Source organism: Mastigoproctus giganteus, chromosome 11 (assembly GCF_048544385.1).
Source record: "Mastigoproctus giganteus isolate SK-2022 chromosome 11, ASM4854438v1, whole genome shotgun sequence".
NCBI lineage: Eukaryota > Metazoa > Arthropoda > Arachnida > Uropygi > Thelyphonidae > Mastigoproctus > Mastigoproctus giganteus.
Window position 1 is genome coordinate 23525303 of NC_143585.1, and position 17521 is coordinate 23542823.

Consider the following 17521-nt stretch of genomic DNA (forward strand, 5'->3'; position numbering starts at 1 on the left):
TGTCTCCTCTGCCCATCTTTCTAGCTTCGTTTTTACTTCATGGTTGGAGGGCACTCCTCGCTTAGGTTGAGTGGGGTATACTGCTTGTCTATCTTCCTTCTATCCTATCCTGGTGGAGTGCTGCTATGTGTTTCTGGAAATAAACCTTCAGGTTACTTCAAGAAATTATTATTATTATTATTATTATTATTATCCAAGCAACCCTGCTGTTTTGTTTGTTGTTTGTTGTTTTGGTTTTTTTTTTAGGAGCATTAGCAACTAAGGCCATATTGCTCCGGGATATGCGGTGGTCATTCCCTGACCTTTCCGCATCCTCCATATTTGGTGGTGACGGGCTCGAACCCCGGTCTAATCAAGAAGCGTGTGCTATGCACTGCTGCTGCTCCTTCCCACCTGGCTACGGAGAAGCAACCCTGCACAGAAAATAACTACGAAGGTGGTTCATACATACATACATCGAACAAAACAAATTCGATAAGATTAGATAAGAATTAAATAAAAAAATAAAATATCAAAATACAAAAGTCAATAACAAGGAAAATTTACATAGATACAATCATTAGCATAACGAGTTGGGTCTCATATTAATTCTGATGAACCGTATTCTTCAGTCCTTTCAGATTCTTTTGAAAACACTATTTAGCGTTCTATACAGATTACATGGGCACCCTAATTCTTGTGTTGATGACTCTTCATTCCCGAATATCTTTCTTCATAAAATTTGTAGTTTGGTATACATTTCCTTTGCAATGAGCCTCCTGTAGGTTTTGTCCAGGCAAGACCTGGTCGGGTCGATTTTGAATCCCTAAAGAGCTCCAGAGAATTTATAATTTCAAAAAATGCTGTAATATGGAGACCCATATTTTTGAGAAAATATATTGTACAAAAAAATGGTGTAGTTTGTTCAACGAATGATGGTGGACTGCAGATTTATAAAGAGCAACTAGTTAGCTTTATTAGATGCATAAAACCGTGCTCTTTAACGAATGGTTGAATAATCTGTATAACAAAATGGCGTAGTTGATGATTACGAGTTGACCAAGTGTTCTTAAGACCGACTGACATGATGAAATCCGTCCGGATATCGACTACAGGGACAAATGAAGTTAAAAATAAGTTCCTCGACTTTTTTTTTTAAGTACAGGCATCCTTAGCCGATTGTGTAGTTTAGAAAATTGCAAATTCTCCTATCGATAAATTGGCAGTTGAAGTTTAACATCGATAAATGCAATGTAATGCATATGGGTAATAATAATTTCAGAGTAACCTAACAGCTGTGTGGTACTCCACTCAGGTTACTGGCAAATGTTGTAAAAGATCTGTTGTTAATTGTGCAGTGAGAGAGAGATAAGTTTTATGACAGTGCAGAAAGGCTACTAGCCCAACTCACTGAAATTTAACATTTAATAGTTTTATTTTAAATTGTAGTGTATTACATAAGAATATTAAAAAATAAATATTATTTCTACATTTAGACATAAATATTATTATGTCTAAAGACAGCCAGACTTACCGAAATACAAAAAGATTTTCAGGTGCGCAATTTCACAAAAAAGAATTTTCAGTAAAAGATGAAGAAAAGAGAAAATCAGAAGGTGCTATTAAAAATGTTGAAGATGTTGTCGAAGAATCGTCCACATCTTCAACATGTCCACTAACCGTAGCAGAAAGTAGTTCGCCTGATCAACTAAATGATTCATCTAATTACTAACAAAGTAAACGATTTCATAGTGGATTTTTAGTTTTTAAATGAATCAAAACACTTAGCCGAAATATTGGAAACCGAAACTAAATTTCCTGATGTCTCTCTTATTATTAGTTATATGTTGCAAGGAAGCTTGCGGCTTATGGTGCACCAGCCAAAAAAAATTCTCGAGTTACCCTGAGAGAGAGAGAGAGAGAGAGAGAGAGAGAGACAGAAGTAGAAGGAATCACCAAGAAAGAGAAGAATGATGATATCCAGCTCAGGATCCTGGGTGTGCCAAGCCCATACTCACCGGATATCAGCCCTTGGGACAGTGATGATTTCAATTTTTTATGTGGCATACATTATTTTAAAGCATGTAATCGATCAAGAAATTCTAAAATGTTGTAAAGATTTTCAAAATATCGATGCCATTGACATGACCAACGATTTAAAGGTACTTAAAAATATTTTAAAACCAGATTTGAAAGTAACAGAAGTATTAGAGTATATTTTTGAAAATAATTTTTGAACATAGCTATCGTAGAAAGATAATTTTCCAAATTAAAAATAATTAAAAATTATCTTCATAGTACAATGTCCCAAGACAGATTGAATAATTGAGCATAGTCTCGATAGAACACGATTTAACTGAAAGTTTAGATATGCAAGATGTGATAAAAAGATTTTTTATCACATGCTACACATATAAAAAGATTTTTTATCACAAAAATTTTAGCCCGAAAAGTTCAATTTATTTAATAACCAGTCTTTTTATTTCAATTTATTTTATAAGTTAGATATATAATAACATACGAATTAAACTTTATACATATATTTATGTATTTTGATAACAATTATTGTTACTAACTGTTTTCACGATTTTTTTTTTTTTTTTTTTTTTCAAAACTGCATGATATTATTTAAAACATACATATCAAATTTCGCTAAAATATATTCCACAAAGCTGTCTTAATTGTATGTTACGTTTTAATGTTGAAATATGTGTAGCATGAAAAAAGCGTTGTAAGGAAATTTAAAAAAATGTAAATATTATTTATAAATTCTAATATGGATAAAATGTTATTTATTTTCCAGGCGTCATATTTTTCCTTTGAACACAGGCGACAAATATATATCGCGCGGCCCTGCGCAGATGTACCTAAAAAAGGGAGAAATACAGGGCACAAACAAATATGGGGGCGTTCAATCACCTAAATATACAGTACTTGGAACTGGGTTTTGATTTTTTACGTATTTTAGACATGGTGCCTTTGAATGAGTGCACTTTCTCAAAGTAATATTCATTCCAACCAAATGAAAGCTAACCTGGACAAAAAATTCAAAGACAGTTTACTATTATTATATATTTGTTTTTGTTCTCCCTGACGTTTCGATATTCAAAATTGGAATTCAAACCATTCATGAATACGAATGGCAAAGTCTAAATTCAGTAGAAAATATATTAATAAAAGAAGTACAAACATCTAATGAGGTGCCAGGGTGGCCGAGTGGTTAAGGCGCCAGAACCTGCCAAACCAGCAGTCTAATATATTATCCGACGTTCAATAGGGTAAAAGTACCTAACACAATGACAGAGGTCTGGTCCACACTTGTTGTGGTCGTGGGTTCGAATCCCACCCCTGGCATAATACATTTTTACGCAAAATTTTAATTTCGTTGGGTTTTTTTTTCAGTTTTATTTAATTTTTTTTTCTTTTACTTTTTTAGAATTTTACTTATGTGAATAAAGAATGAAAGTAAAACGGAGGTGTTGTTGTTCCCGAAACACTTATTTTATAATACAATTTCTCCGTATGCATATATCACAGCTTTATCAATCTATTATCAACCACTCTATAGCAAAATTCATCAATCTAGTTGCAAGGGTACAAATCAAACGGTAAATTCCTGTCCCCTTGAAAATGATTCAAGGGGAAGTTAATGCGTTCCCTTATACTGGCACTCAGGGACGACAGCTCCTCCATTACACCCCTCTGCCACCTGACAGGGCTTGGGGCTGCTTTTCAAATATCATTTTCCACGATATCAATTCAAAAATTATGATACCTGTTTGTGTTCCTCTTACCTACCATATTAAAAAAAAAAAATAGATAAATATATATTTATATGTGTGTGTTTCTTTTTTTTTTCTTTTTTTTAAATAGAATTGGACGAAAAAAAGCATATTTATTATACGTAATTTAGAAGAAATCCCTTTCCAACTTATTTTCAATTTTGTGAAGAAATATGGCACACAATTTCATAGCAGGTAAATGTAAGTTGATTACTCTCATTCGGAAATGTGATCAAGACGAAAAGTTTACATTTAAAGTTTTGCTTATCCAATGTAGAAAGTGAACACAACCTTCAGAATAAGTGTCGGCCCCTATCGGTCGGTTATGGCAATTTCTTTTTTAAATTGGATCGTCATCGTAGTTTATTTACTAAATACAATGTAAATAGGGAAACAGCATAATATAAATAAAAAAAAATTACAAGCCAACCAGGAGTTCTGGCGTAAAAAATCTGGTACAAAGAAAGTGTATTGTAGGAACGACAGCCAAATCTCAATGTTTTGTGCTAAATGGTGGGGGTCTGAAGTTGGTGTCCAAGCCATCTCAGTTGACTTTTTTTGGATAGTCGTCAGGAAAGATTCCTGAAGACTATCTTCTAAAATTACATAATACTCTATCTTTTGAATTGTATAATTTATTATATACAGTATAATTTGGTATAATTTATGCATGTTTTATTCAGGTACTTGAGTGTTTACTGTGAAAAATTATTATTATTCATCAAACATCCCTGTACAGAAAATAACTAGGACGGTGGCTCATACATATATTTAACAAAACAAGTTAGATAGTAACATAGAAAAAAAATATCAAAAAACACAAAAGTAAATAACAAGGAAAATTTAAATAGATACACAATGAATTGAATCATATTAATTCTGTTGAACGGTGTCCTCACTCCATTTATAAACTTTTGGAGACACTATTTCGTGTTCTATACAGATTATTTATAGTTCATAAGCACTCAAAATATCTTGTTATGATAACTCTTCATTCTTGAATATCTGTCTTCATTAAATTTGTAGTTTGGTATACATTTCCGCTGCAATGAGCTTCCTGTAGATTTTTCAATAACAGGACCTGTTCTAGTAAATTTTGAAGTCCCTAAAGAGATCCAGAGAATTTATAATTCTGAAAAAGTGCTGTAATATGGAGGCTTGCGTATTTTTATGATAATGCATTTCCCAAAAAATGGTGTAATTTTTTCGGCGAATGATGGTGAACTGAATTTATAAACAGGAACCAGTGACAGTTAGTTTTATTAGATGCATTCTACCGTGTTCTTTAACGATTAGTTGAACAATTTATGTAATAAAATGGTGATGTTGATAATTACAGTATACAATTTTCCTGTATACAACTACTATACAATTGATTACCCCATGGTTGGAGGGCACTCCTCGTTTAGGTTGATTGGGGTATACCGCTTGTCTATCTTCCTTATGTCCTCTTGGAGTGCTGCTGTGTGTTTCTGGAAGTAAACCTTCAGGTTACTTCCACAAACACACAGCATTATTATTATTAGTAGTAGTAGTAGTATTATTATTCAAACAACCCTGCACAGAAAATAACTACGAAGGTGGTTCATACATACATGCATCGAACAAAACAAATCTGATAAGATTAGATAAGAATTAAATAAAAAAATATATATATCAAAATACAAAAGTCAATAACAAGGAAAATTTACATAGATTCAATCATTAGCATAACGAGTTGGGTCTTATGTTAATTCTGATGAACGGTATTCTTCAGTCCTTTCAGACTCTTTTGAAGACACTATTTAGCGTTCTATACAGATTACATGGGCACCCAAATTCTTGTGTTGATGACTCTTCATTCCCGAATATCTTTCTTCATAAAATTTGTAATTTGGTATACAATTTCCTTTGCAATGAGCCTCCTGTAGGTTTTGTCCTGGCAAGACCTGGTCGGGTCGATTTTTTATCCCTAAAGAGCTACAGAGAATTTATAATGCATACATACATCGAACAAAACAAATTTGATAAGATTAGATAAGAATTAAATAAAAAAAAATATATCAAAATACAAAAGTCAAAAACAAGGAAAATTTACATAGATACAATCATTAGCATAACGAGTTGGGTCTCATATTAATTCTGAAGAGCAATATCGTAAAAAAAAAAATTTAAGTAAAAGATGAAGAAAATAAAAAATCAGAAGGTGCTATTAAAAATAATTTCAGTTTAGAAGAATTGTCAACATCTTCAACGTGTCCACTAACCGTACCAGAAAGTGGTTTGCTTGATCAATTAAATAATTCATCTAATTACTTACAAAGTAAACGATCTGATAGTGGATTTTTAGAGTTTTTAAATGAATCAAAACACTTAGCCGAAATATTGGAAACCGAAACTAAATTTCCTGATGTCTCCCTTATACGTCGACGTAAAAAGAAAATTCAATTTGAATCATGTGATTATGAAAATCCAGAAGAAGCTATAAACGATGCAGAGTTAAATTTTAAAATTAGTTTTTATTTTTCAATACTAGACGCATTTTTATTTTTCAATACAGACGTTTGATTTATTAAGAACACATTATTATTATTAGCTATATGGCGCAAGGAAGCTTAAGGCTTATGCTGCACCAGCCAAATAAAATTCTCGAGTTACCCTCAGAGAGAGAGTCAGTCAAAAGTAGAAAGGAATCACCAAGAAAGAGAAGAATGATAATATCCAGCTCAGGACCCTGGGTGTACCAAGCCCATACTCACCAGATGTGAGCCCTTGGACACTGATGATTTCAATTTTTTATGTGGCATACATAATTTTAAAGCATGTAATCGATCAAGAAATTCTAAAACGATGTAAAGACTTGCAAAATATCGATGCCATTGACATGACAACGATTTAAAGGTAATTAAAAATATTTTAAAAGCAGATTTGAGAGTATCAGAAGTATAAGAGTTTATTTTTGAAAACAATTCATGCACCACTTTTCCAAACGTAGTAGTTGCTCTAAGAACACTTCTTACATTGCCAGTGAGTGTAGCTACCGGGGAAAGATAATTTTCCAAATTAAAAATAATTAAAAATTATCTTCGTATTATCCAATGTCCCAAGACATTGGATAATTGAGCATAGTCTCGATAGAACACGATTTAGCTGAAAGTTTAGATATGCAAGACGTGATAAAACTGAAAGCCCGAAAAGTTCAATTTATTTAATATCCAGTCATTTTATTTCAATTTATTTTATAAGTTCAATATGTAATAACATACGAATTAAACTTTATACATATATTTATGTATTTTATAACAATTATTATTAATATCTGTTTTCAGGATTTTTTTTTTTTCTCAAAACTAAGTGATATTATTTAAAAGATACATATCAAATTTCGCTAAAATATATTCCACAAAGCTGTCTTAATTTTATGTTTCCTATTCATTTTCAAATATGTGTAGCATGAATAAAGCGTGATAAGGAAATAAAAAAAATGTAAATCTTATTTATAAATTCTAATATCGATAAAATATTATTACAAAAAAAATGTTATTTATTTTCCAGGCGTCATATTTTTCCTTTGAACACAGGCGACAAATATATACCGCGCGGCCCTGCACACATGTACCTGAAAAAGGGAGAAATACAGGGCAGAAACAAAAAACGGGTGTTCGAGCACCTAAATACACAGTACCTGGAAATGGGTTTTGATTTTTTACGTATTTTAGACATGGTGCATTTGAATTACTGTACTTTGTCAACGTACCACTATAATATTCATTCCAACCGAATGAAAGCTAACTGTTCCATTGGACAAAAAACTCACAGACAGTTTATTAATATTATTTATTTATTTTTGTTCTCCCTCACGTTTCGATATTCAAAATTGGAATTCAAAACATTTATGAATGCAAAAGGAAAAGTCTAAATTCAGTAGTAAATATATAAATGAAAGAAGTACAAACAAATCTAGCAAGTGCCAGGGTGGGCGAGTGGTTAAGGTGCCAGAACCTGTCAAACAAGCTTTGAAATATATTATCAGAGGCTCAACACAGTAATAGGCTCAATACAATGACAGAGGTCTGGTCCACACTTGTTGTGGTCGTGGGTTCGAATCCAACACCTGGCGTGACGTTTTGTATGCAAAATAATAATTTTGATGTTTCTTTTTAGTTTTATTTCGCACTGTACCCTAGAAGCAAGGGTACAGTGCAAACTGTAATTTGCTGTCCCTTTGATAATGATTCAGGGGAAGTTAATGCTTACCCTTATACTGGCACTCAGGGACGACAGCTCCTCCATTACACCCCTGTGCTACCCGACAGGGCTTAGGGCTGCTTTTCAAATGTCATTTTCCACGATATCACTTCAAAAATTATGATACGTGTTTGTGTTCCTCTTACCAACCATACTCGAATATATATATGTGTGTGTATGTGTGTGTTTCTTTTTTTTTTAATCGAATTGTACGAAAAGAAGCATATTTAATAAGATTATCTCTTTATAGGTCATTTAGAAGAAATCTCTTTCCTACTGAAATTCAATTTTGTGTACGAAATATGGCACACAATTTCATTGAAGGTAAACTTAAGTTGATTACTCTCATTCGATGGCAGTAGGAGATAAATAGTGGGTGTCTAAGTTGGCGTCCAAACCATCTCACTTGACTTTTTTTGGATAGTCGTCACGAAAGGTTCCTAAAGACTATCTTCTAAAATTGCACAATACTCTATCTTTTAAATTGTACAATTTATTATGTACAGTATAATATGGTATTCTTTATGCATGTTTCATTCAGGTACTTGAGTGTTCACTGTGAAAAATTATTATTATTCATCAAACATCCCTGTACAGAAAATAACTAGGACGGTGGCTCATACATACATCCAACAAAACAAGTTAGACAGTAACACAGAAAAAAAATATCAAAAAACGCAAAAGTAAATAACAATGAATTGAATCATTAATTCTGTTGAACGGTGTCCTCAGTCCATTTATAATCTTTTGAAGACACTATTTCGTGTTCTGTACAGATTATTTATAGTTCATAAGCACTCAAAATCTCTTGTTGTGATAACTCTTCGTTGTTGAATATCTGTCTTCATTAAATTTGTAGTTTGGTATACATTTCCGCTGCAATGAGCTTCCTGTAGATTTTCCAATAGCAGGACCTGTTCGGGTCAATTTTGAAGTCCCTAAAGAGTTCCAGAGAATTTATAATTTTGAAAAAAGTGCTGTAATATGGAGGCTTGGGTATTTTTATGAAAATACATTTCCCAAAAAAATGGTGTAATTTGCTCGACGATTAATGATGGACTGGATGTATAAACAGGAACCAGCGACAGTTAGTTTTATTAGATGCATTCTACAGTGTTCTTTAACGATTAGTTGAACAATTTATGTAATAAATTGGTGAGGATAATTACAAGTGGACCTGGTGTTGTTAAGACAGTCAGACTGACATGAGGAAATCCGTCCGAATGTCGACTACAGAGACAGATGTATTTAAAAATAAGTTTCTCGACTTTTTGTAACTACAGATATCCTTGGCCGATTGCAGAGTTTAGAAAGTTGCAAATCCTCCGATCCACAAATCCGCGAATGGTAAATATTGGCAGTTGAATGGCATTGACAAATCTGAGATTAACGTAACAATACACTCAGGGTATTAGAAAATGGAAAGACCTGGTGGTAACTGTGCAGTCAGATAATGAAATCGGTAATATACAGAAACTTTGGTGACAGAGACGAGGAGGTAATTATCATTTTCTTCTTGAAGCAACATGACCTAGTTCAGTTTGCTGACCAGCCTTCTCGCTATTACAATGAGAACTAATAAACAATTTTCCATTTTTGGATTTAAAAAAAAAAAGTTCGTTTTTCGTGTTAGAATAGTGTAATAGTGGTCAATCTTTTCATTTTTTATTTCCATGGATCCCACATTGTTTTCAGTGATTCCGTCTGCTGCCCCGGAAAATTGATTTTATTAACAAAAAATGAACTTGTTTGCACATTTTTTGCTATAAAATCTCCATACGTCAAACAACCAAAACGAAAAAAATAATAATAATAAATAGAATATATATATATCAAGCATATATCAAGCAAGATTATACTCTAGCTGATCTGGAAGACGTCTAGAGAGTTACCAATAGGTTCTGTCCAGTGTACTAACTAGTGGCCGGGCTGCGAACACCGTTTTAGAGCTGTACCCTCGAAATATAAGGAAGATTGGATCTCGCCACGATATTCATCATAACCTCAAAAGTCATCAATCATACTGCATGATGAAAGAGATGGGGAAGTGTTGACCGGAACTTAGCTCTCATGGGTTCCATCACTTCAAGCCTCCAATAAGCAAAGTGGTGGTATTACCCCGGTTGATGAGAGTCATCTACCACCTAGTACTGCCTGGTAACAGAGGGGCGTCATTTCTCCTTCTAGTGTGTGCGCCACAAGGAGAAATGTGCTTGTGCATGGAGGTTATACCCAGGGTTACTAACAGTCTCACCATCGTGAAGGTGCAAGCAGAGGATTTGGCTGTCACAGACTGTCCGTTCTTCGCCGAAATTGTGTCCACTTGGCTTGAGTGTCACCCGAATATCAGTTCCATCAACGTTTTAAACTCCCAGGTAGCAAGTACAGTTTGTCTGGCATATCTGAGAGAATGTCTGTGACAACATCAAGGACTATAATTAGTATGTTTTAATGCATATTTTATGCACGCACTTGAGTGTTCGCTGTGAAAAATTATTCTTATTATTATTATTGTTCTTATATTATTTTTCCCCGATTGGGGGGTTCCACCTCGTGACGGGTATTACTACCAAGTACACAGGATGGTTTTTGTTATACCTGTTGTTACCGTTGGTTGAGGAACTCTCTGACTATCCTACAGGTGTTCAGGACTGCGACTTTCTGGAGTTCCTTGTACGTTTTCACTGGGAGACCTATTGCTGCTAGGCTGTTATACAGAGTCTTTGGCACCATACCTGTGGTTGGCACGATGATCGGGATGGTCATTACTTGTTGTATATGCCACATCTCTTTAATCTCCTTTCTTAGGTTCGTGTATTCCCTGATTTCTTCCTCATGGGTTTTCTGCAGGTTGCCAGTGTTGGGTACCGCTATGTCAATAAGATAGGTGGCGCGGTTCCAGTACAGCTTGTGGGTTGGGGTCTCTAGTACTGTCTGGGGTTCGTACTTGTAGTACGGTACACTTTTTTCGATCAACTGGTATTTCCTTGCTAGCTTCTGATGTATTAACTTGGCTACCTAGTCGTGTCTATGAGTGTGCTCAGTCTGGGTGATCACCTTGAACCCCGCGGTGATGTGTTGGATCGCGTCTCAGGCCAGATGACATCATCGACATGTGTCATCGAACACTCCGGGCTCCTTGGCGATGTATTTTCTATAGTTCCTGGTGTTGATTACCTGGTCTTGAATGGCGAGCATGAATCCTTCAGTTTCGGTGAAGAGCGACCCGATCGTGAGCCAAGCATTGGAAGCAATTTTATCTATCTGATCTTGATGGAGATCATTGTAGTGTCTGCCAAAGAATGTCTCCTCTGCCCATCTTTCTAGCTTCGTTTTTACTTCATGGTTGGAGGGCACTCCTCGCTCAGGTTGAGTGGGGTATACTGCTTGTCTATCTTCCTTATATCCTGGTGGAGTGCTGCTGTGTGTTTCTGGAAGTAAACCTTCAGGTTACTTCAAGAAATTATTATTATTATTATTATTATTATTATTCAAACAACCCTGCACAGAAAATAACTACGAAGGTGGTTCATACATACATATATCGAACAAAACAAATTTGATAAGATTAGATAAGAATTCAATAAAAAAAATATATCAAAATACAAAAGTCAATAACAAGGAAAATTTACATAGATACAATCATTAGCATAACAAGTTGGGTCTCATATTAATTCTGATGAACGGTATTCTTCAGTCCTTTCAGATTCTTTTGAAGACACTATTTAGCGTTCTATACAGGTTACATGGGCACCCAAATTCTTGTGTTGATGACTCTTCATTCCCGTATATCTTTCTTCATAAAATTTGTAGTTTGGTATACATTTCCTTTGCAATGGGCCTCCTGTAGGTTTTGTCCTGGCAAGACCTGGTCGGGTCGATTTTCAATCCCTAAAGAGTTCCAGACAATTTATAATTTCAGAAAGTGCTGTAATAGGGAGACTCATATTTTTGAGAAAATATATTGTACAAAAAAATGGTGTAGTTTGTTCAACGAATGATGGTGGACTGCAGATTTATAATGAGCAACTAGTTAGTTTTATTAGATGTATAAAACCGTGTTCTTTAACTATTGGTTGAATAATCCGTTGTTATATAACAAAATGGCGTAGTTGATGATTACGAGTTGACCCAGTGTTCTGAAGACCGACTGACATTATGAAATCCGTCCGGATATCGACTACATTGACAGATGAAGATAAAAATAAGTTCCTCGACTTTTTTTAAAGTACAGGCATCCTTAACCGATTGTGTAGTTTAGAAAATTGCAAACCTTCCTATCGACAAATTGGCAGTTGAAGTTTAACATCGATAAATGCAATGTACTGCATATGGGTAATAATAATTTCAGAGTACCCTAACAACTGTGTGGTGCTACACTCAGGTTATTGGCAAATGTTGTTAATTGTGAAGTAACTCAGGTCACTGGCAAATGTTGTTAAAGATCTGTTGTTAATTGTGCAGTGAGAGAGAGATAAGTTTTATGACAGTGCAGACAGACTACTAACCCAACTCACTGAAATTTAACATTTAATAGTTTTATTTTAAATTGTAATGTATTACATAAGAATGTCTAAAGACAGCCAGACTTACTGAAAAACAAAAAGATTTTCAGGTGCGCAATTTCACAAAAAAACAGAATTTTCAGTAAAAGATGAAGAAAAGAGGAAATCAGAAGGTGCTATTAAAAATGTTGAAGATGTTGTCGAAGAATCGTACACATCTTCAACGTGTCCACTAACCGTAGCAGAAAGTAGTTCGCTTGATCAACTAAATGATTCATCTAATTACTAACAAAGTAAACGATCTGATAGTGGATTTTTAGTTTTTAAATGAATCAAAACACTTAGCCGAAATATTGGAAACCGAAACTAAATTTCCTGATGTCTCTCTTATTATTAGCTATATGGTGCAAGGAAGCTTGAGGCTTATGCTGCACCAGCCAAAAAAAATTCTCGAGTTACCCTGAGAGAGAGAGAGAGAGAGAGAGAGAGTCAAAGGTGGAAGGGAATCACCAAGATAGAGAAGAATGATGATATCCAGCTCAGGACCCTGGGTGTGCCAAGCCCATACTCACCGGATATGAGCCCTTGGGAGAGTGATGATTTCAATTTTTTATGTGGCATACATAATTTTAAAGCATGTAATCCATGAAGTAATTCTAAAATGTTGTAAAGATTTGCAAAATATCGATGCCATTGACATGACAACGATTTAAACGTACTTAAAAATATTTTAAAACCAGATTTGAAAGTAACAGAAGTATTAGAGTATATTTTTGAAAATAGTTTTTGAAAATTATTGAAACATTTTTGAAAATTAAATTTTTGAACATAGCTATCGTAGAAAGATAATTTTCCAAATTAAAAATAATTGAAAATTATCTTCATAGTACAATGTCCCAAGACAGATTGAATAATTGAGTATAGTCTGGATAGAACACGATTTAACTGAAAGTTTAGATAGGCAGGATGTGATAAAAAGATTTTCAGAACTGAAAGCCCGAAAAGTTCAATTTATTTAATAACCAGTCTTTTTATTTCAATTTATTTTATAAGTTAAATATGTAATAACATACGAATTAAACTTTATACATATATTTATATATTTTGATAACAATTATTGTTACTAACTGTTTTCATGATTTTTTTTTTTTTTTTTCAAAACCCCATGATATTATTTAAAACATCAAATTTCGCTAAAATATATTCCACAAAGCTGTCTTAATTTTTTTTACGTTTTAATGTTCAAATATGTGTAGCATGAAAAAAGCGTTATAAGGAAATTTAAAAAAAATTAAATATTATTTATAAATTCTAATATCGATAAAATGATATTTATTTTCCAGGCGTCATATTTTTCCTTTGAACACAGGTGACAAATATATACCGCGCGGCCCTGCGCAGATGTACCTAAAAAGGGAGAAATACAGGGCACAAACAAATATGGGGGCGATTGATCACCTAAATATAGAGTACTTGGAACTGGGTTTTGATTTTTTACGGCTTTTAGACATGTGCCTTTGAATGAGTGCACTTTCTCAAAGTAATATTCATTCCAACCGAATGAAAGCTAACCTGAACAAAAAACTCAAAGACAGCTTACTATTATTAGTTATTTGTTTTTGTTCTCCCTGACGTTTCGATATTCAAAATTGGAATTCAAACCATTCATGAATACGAATGGCAAAGTCTAAATTCAGTAGAAAATAAATATTAATAAATGAAGTACAAACACATGAAGAGGTGCCAGGGTGGCCGAGTGGTTAAGGCGCCAGAACCTGCCAAACCAGCAGTCACATATATTACCAGAAGTTCAATAGGGTAAAAGTACCTAACACAATGACAGAGGTCTGGTCCACACTTGTTGTGGTCGTGGGTTCGAGTCCCACCCCTGGCGTAATACTTATTATGCAAAATTTTAATTTCGTTCGGTTTTTTTTTTTCAGTTTTATTTAAATTTTTTTTTCTTTTACTTTTTTAGAATTTTACTTATGTGAGTAAAGAATGGAAGTAAAACGGAGGTGTTGTTGTTCCCGAAACACTCCTTCTAGGGTAATACAATTTCTCCGTATGCATATATCACAGCTTCATCAATCAATCTATAGCAAAATTCATCAATCTAGTTGCAAGGGTACAGTGCAAACGGTAAATTCCAGTTCCCTTGAAAATGATTCAAGGGGAAGTTAATGCGTTCCCTTATACTGGCACTCAGGGACGAGAGCTCCTCCATTACACCCCTCTGCCACCTGACAGGGCTTGGGGCTGCTTTTCAAATATCATTTTCCACGATATCAATTCAAAAATTATGATACCTGTTTGTGTTCCTCTTACCTACCATATTCAAAAAAAAATAGATAAATATATATATATATATATGTGTGTGTTTCTTTTTTTTTCTTTTTTTTAAATAGAATTGGACGAAAAAAAGCATATTTATTATACGTCATTTAGAAGAAATCTTTTTTCAACTTATTTTCAATTTTGTGAAGAAATATGGCACACAATTTCATAGAAGGTAAATTTAAGTTGATTACTTTCATTCGGAAACCAAATCAAGGCGAAACGTTTACATTTAAAATTTCGCCGATCCAATGTACAAAGTGAACACAACCTTCAGAATAAGTGTCGGCCCCTATCGGTCGGTTATGGCATTTTCTATTTTAAATTGTATCGTCATCGTAGTTTATTTACAAAATACAATGTAAATAGGGAAACAGCGTAATATAAAAAAATTACAAGCCAACCAGGAGTTCTGGCGTAAAAAATCTGGTAAAAGTAAAGTGTATTGTAGGAATGACAGCCAAATCTGAATGTTTTGTGCTAATTGGAAAATGTCAGTAGGAGATAAATGGTGGCTGGCTGAAGTTGGTGTCCAAGCCATCTCAGTTGACTTTTTTTGGACAGTCGTCAGGAAAGGTTCCTGAAGATTATCATCTAAAATTACATAATACTCTATCTTTTGAATTGTATAATTTATTATATACAGTATAAAATGGTATTCTTTATGCATGTTTTATTCAGGCACTTGAGTGTTCACTGTGAAAAATTATTATTATTCATCAAACATCCCTGTACAGAAAATAACTAGGACGGTGGCTCATACATACATCCAACAAAACAAGTTAGAGAGTAACATAGAATAAAAAGTCAAAAAATACAAAAGTAAATAACAAGGAAAATTTAAATAGATACACAATGAATTGAATCATATTAATTCTGTTGAACGGTGTCATCACTCCATTTATAATCTTTTGAAGACACTATTTCGTGTTCTATACAGATTATTTATAGTTCATAAGTACTCAAAATCTCTTGTTATGATAACTCTCCATTCCTGAATGTCTGTCTTCATTAAATTTGTAGTTTGGTATACATTTCCGCTGCAATGACCTTCCTGTAGATTTTTCAATAGCAGGACCTGTTCGCGACAATTTTGAAGTTCCTAAAGAGCTCCAGAGAATTTATAATTTTGAAAAAAGTGCTGTAATATGGAGGCTTGCGTATTTTTATGAAAATACATTTCCCAAAAAAATGGTGTAATTTGCCTTGCGAATGATGGTGGACTGGATTAATAAACAGGAACCAGTGACAGTTAGTTTTATTAGATGCATTCTACCGTGTTCTTTAACGATTAGTTGAACAATTTATGTAATAAAATGGTGATGTTGATAATTACAGTATACAATTTTCCTGTATACAACTAGTATACAATTGATTACCCCATGGTTGGAGGGCACTCCTCGCTTAGGTTGAGTGGGGTATACCGCTTGTCTATCTTCCTTATGTCCTCTTGGAGTGCTGCTGTGTGTTTCTGGAAGTAAACCTTCAGGTTACTTCCACAAACACACAGCATCATTATTATTATTATTATTATTATTATTATTATTATTATTATTATTCAAACAACCCTGCACAGAAAATAACTACGAAGGTGGTTTATACATAAAACAAAACAAATTAGATAAGATTAGATAAGAATTAAACAAAAAAATAAAATATCAAAATACAAAAGTGAATAATAAGGAAAATTTACATAGACACAATCATTAGCACAATGAGTTGGGTCTCATATTAATTCTGATGATGGTTATATTCTTCAGTCCTATCAGATTCTTTTGAAGACACTATTTAGCTTTCTATACAGATTACATGGGCACCGAAATTCTTGTGTTGATGACTCTTCATTCCCGAATATCTTTCTTCATTAAATTTGTAGTTTGGTATACATTTCCTTTGCAATGAGCCTCCTGTAGGTTTTGTCCTGGCAAGACCTGGTCGGGTCGATTTTGAATCCTTAAGAGCTCCAGAGAATTTATAATTTCAGAAAATGCTGTAATAGGGAGACGCATATTTTTGAGAAAATATGTTGTGCAAAAAAATGGTGTAGTTTGTTCAACGAATGATGGCGGACTGCAAATTTATAAAGAGCAACTAGTTAGTTTTATTAGATGCATAAAACCGTGTTCTTTAACGACTGGTTGAATAATCTATATAACAAAATGGCGAGTGACAGAATTAGTAAAGTTTTCCCTAAGAAAAGTCGACTGGGATGCCTTCGACTTCTCCATCAATAGAGACTTTCCAACACATGACCCTCTGCAATATGAAGAAGCAACATCAGAAGAATACAGTGGAGTAATACAAACAGCAATTACCAGAGTCTGGTATAGAGCAACAAGGAAGAAAGTCCCATGCAACAGACCTTGTGCATGGTGGAACACGGAACTTATGACACTAAGGAAGGAAGTCCACGAAAGCAGTATCAGAACCGATGAAACTAGCCAGCAGCAGACGTCGAAAGCCTACACAGGGAATACCTGAATAAAAAGAATACCAAGGCAATAGCAACTAGAAAGCGAGAAACCTGGGCTTCATTCGTCCTAGAATCTGGAAATTCAAACCCCTGGGGGTTACTGTATAAAATCAAACGCGGAAAAATATTCGCAACAGATATCTCTGGCACTGTCCTGGCTGATCAAAATGAAACCACCAACTGGACTGTCTTTGTCAGTGCCATCATAAATAAGCTCT

General features: G+C 34.0%; 2 non-coding genes across 2 annotated transcripts; both read left to right on the forward strand.

Annotated features, from left to right (window-relative positions):
- Positions 1 to 3181: 3181 nt before the first annotated feature.
- On the forward strand, positions 3182 to 3333 carry TRNAG-GCC (transfer RNA glycine (anticodon GCC)). Its single transcript has 2 exons — positions 3182 to 3220; positions 3299 to 3333. It is a non-coding gene; the product is annotated as a tRNA-Gly (tRNA).
- Positions 3334 to 14235: 10902 nt separating this feature from the next.
- On the forward strand, positions 14236 to 14387 carry TRNAG-GCC (transfer RNA glycine (anticodon GCC)). Its single transcript has 2 exons — positions 14236 to 14274; positions 14353 to 14387. It is a non-coding gene; the product is annotated as a tRNA-Gly (tRNA).
- The last annotated feature ends 3134 nt before the right edge of the window (positions 14388 to 17521 follow it).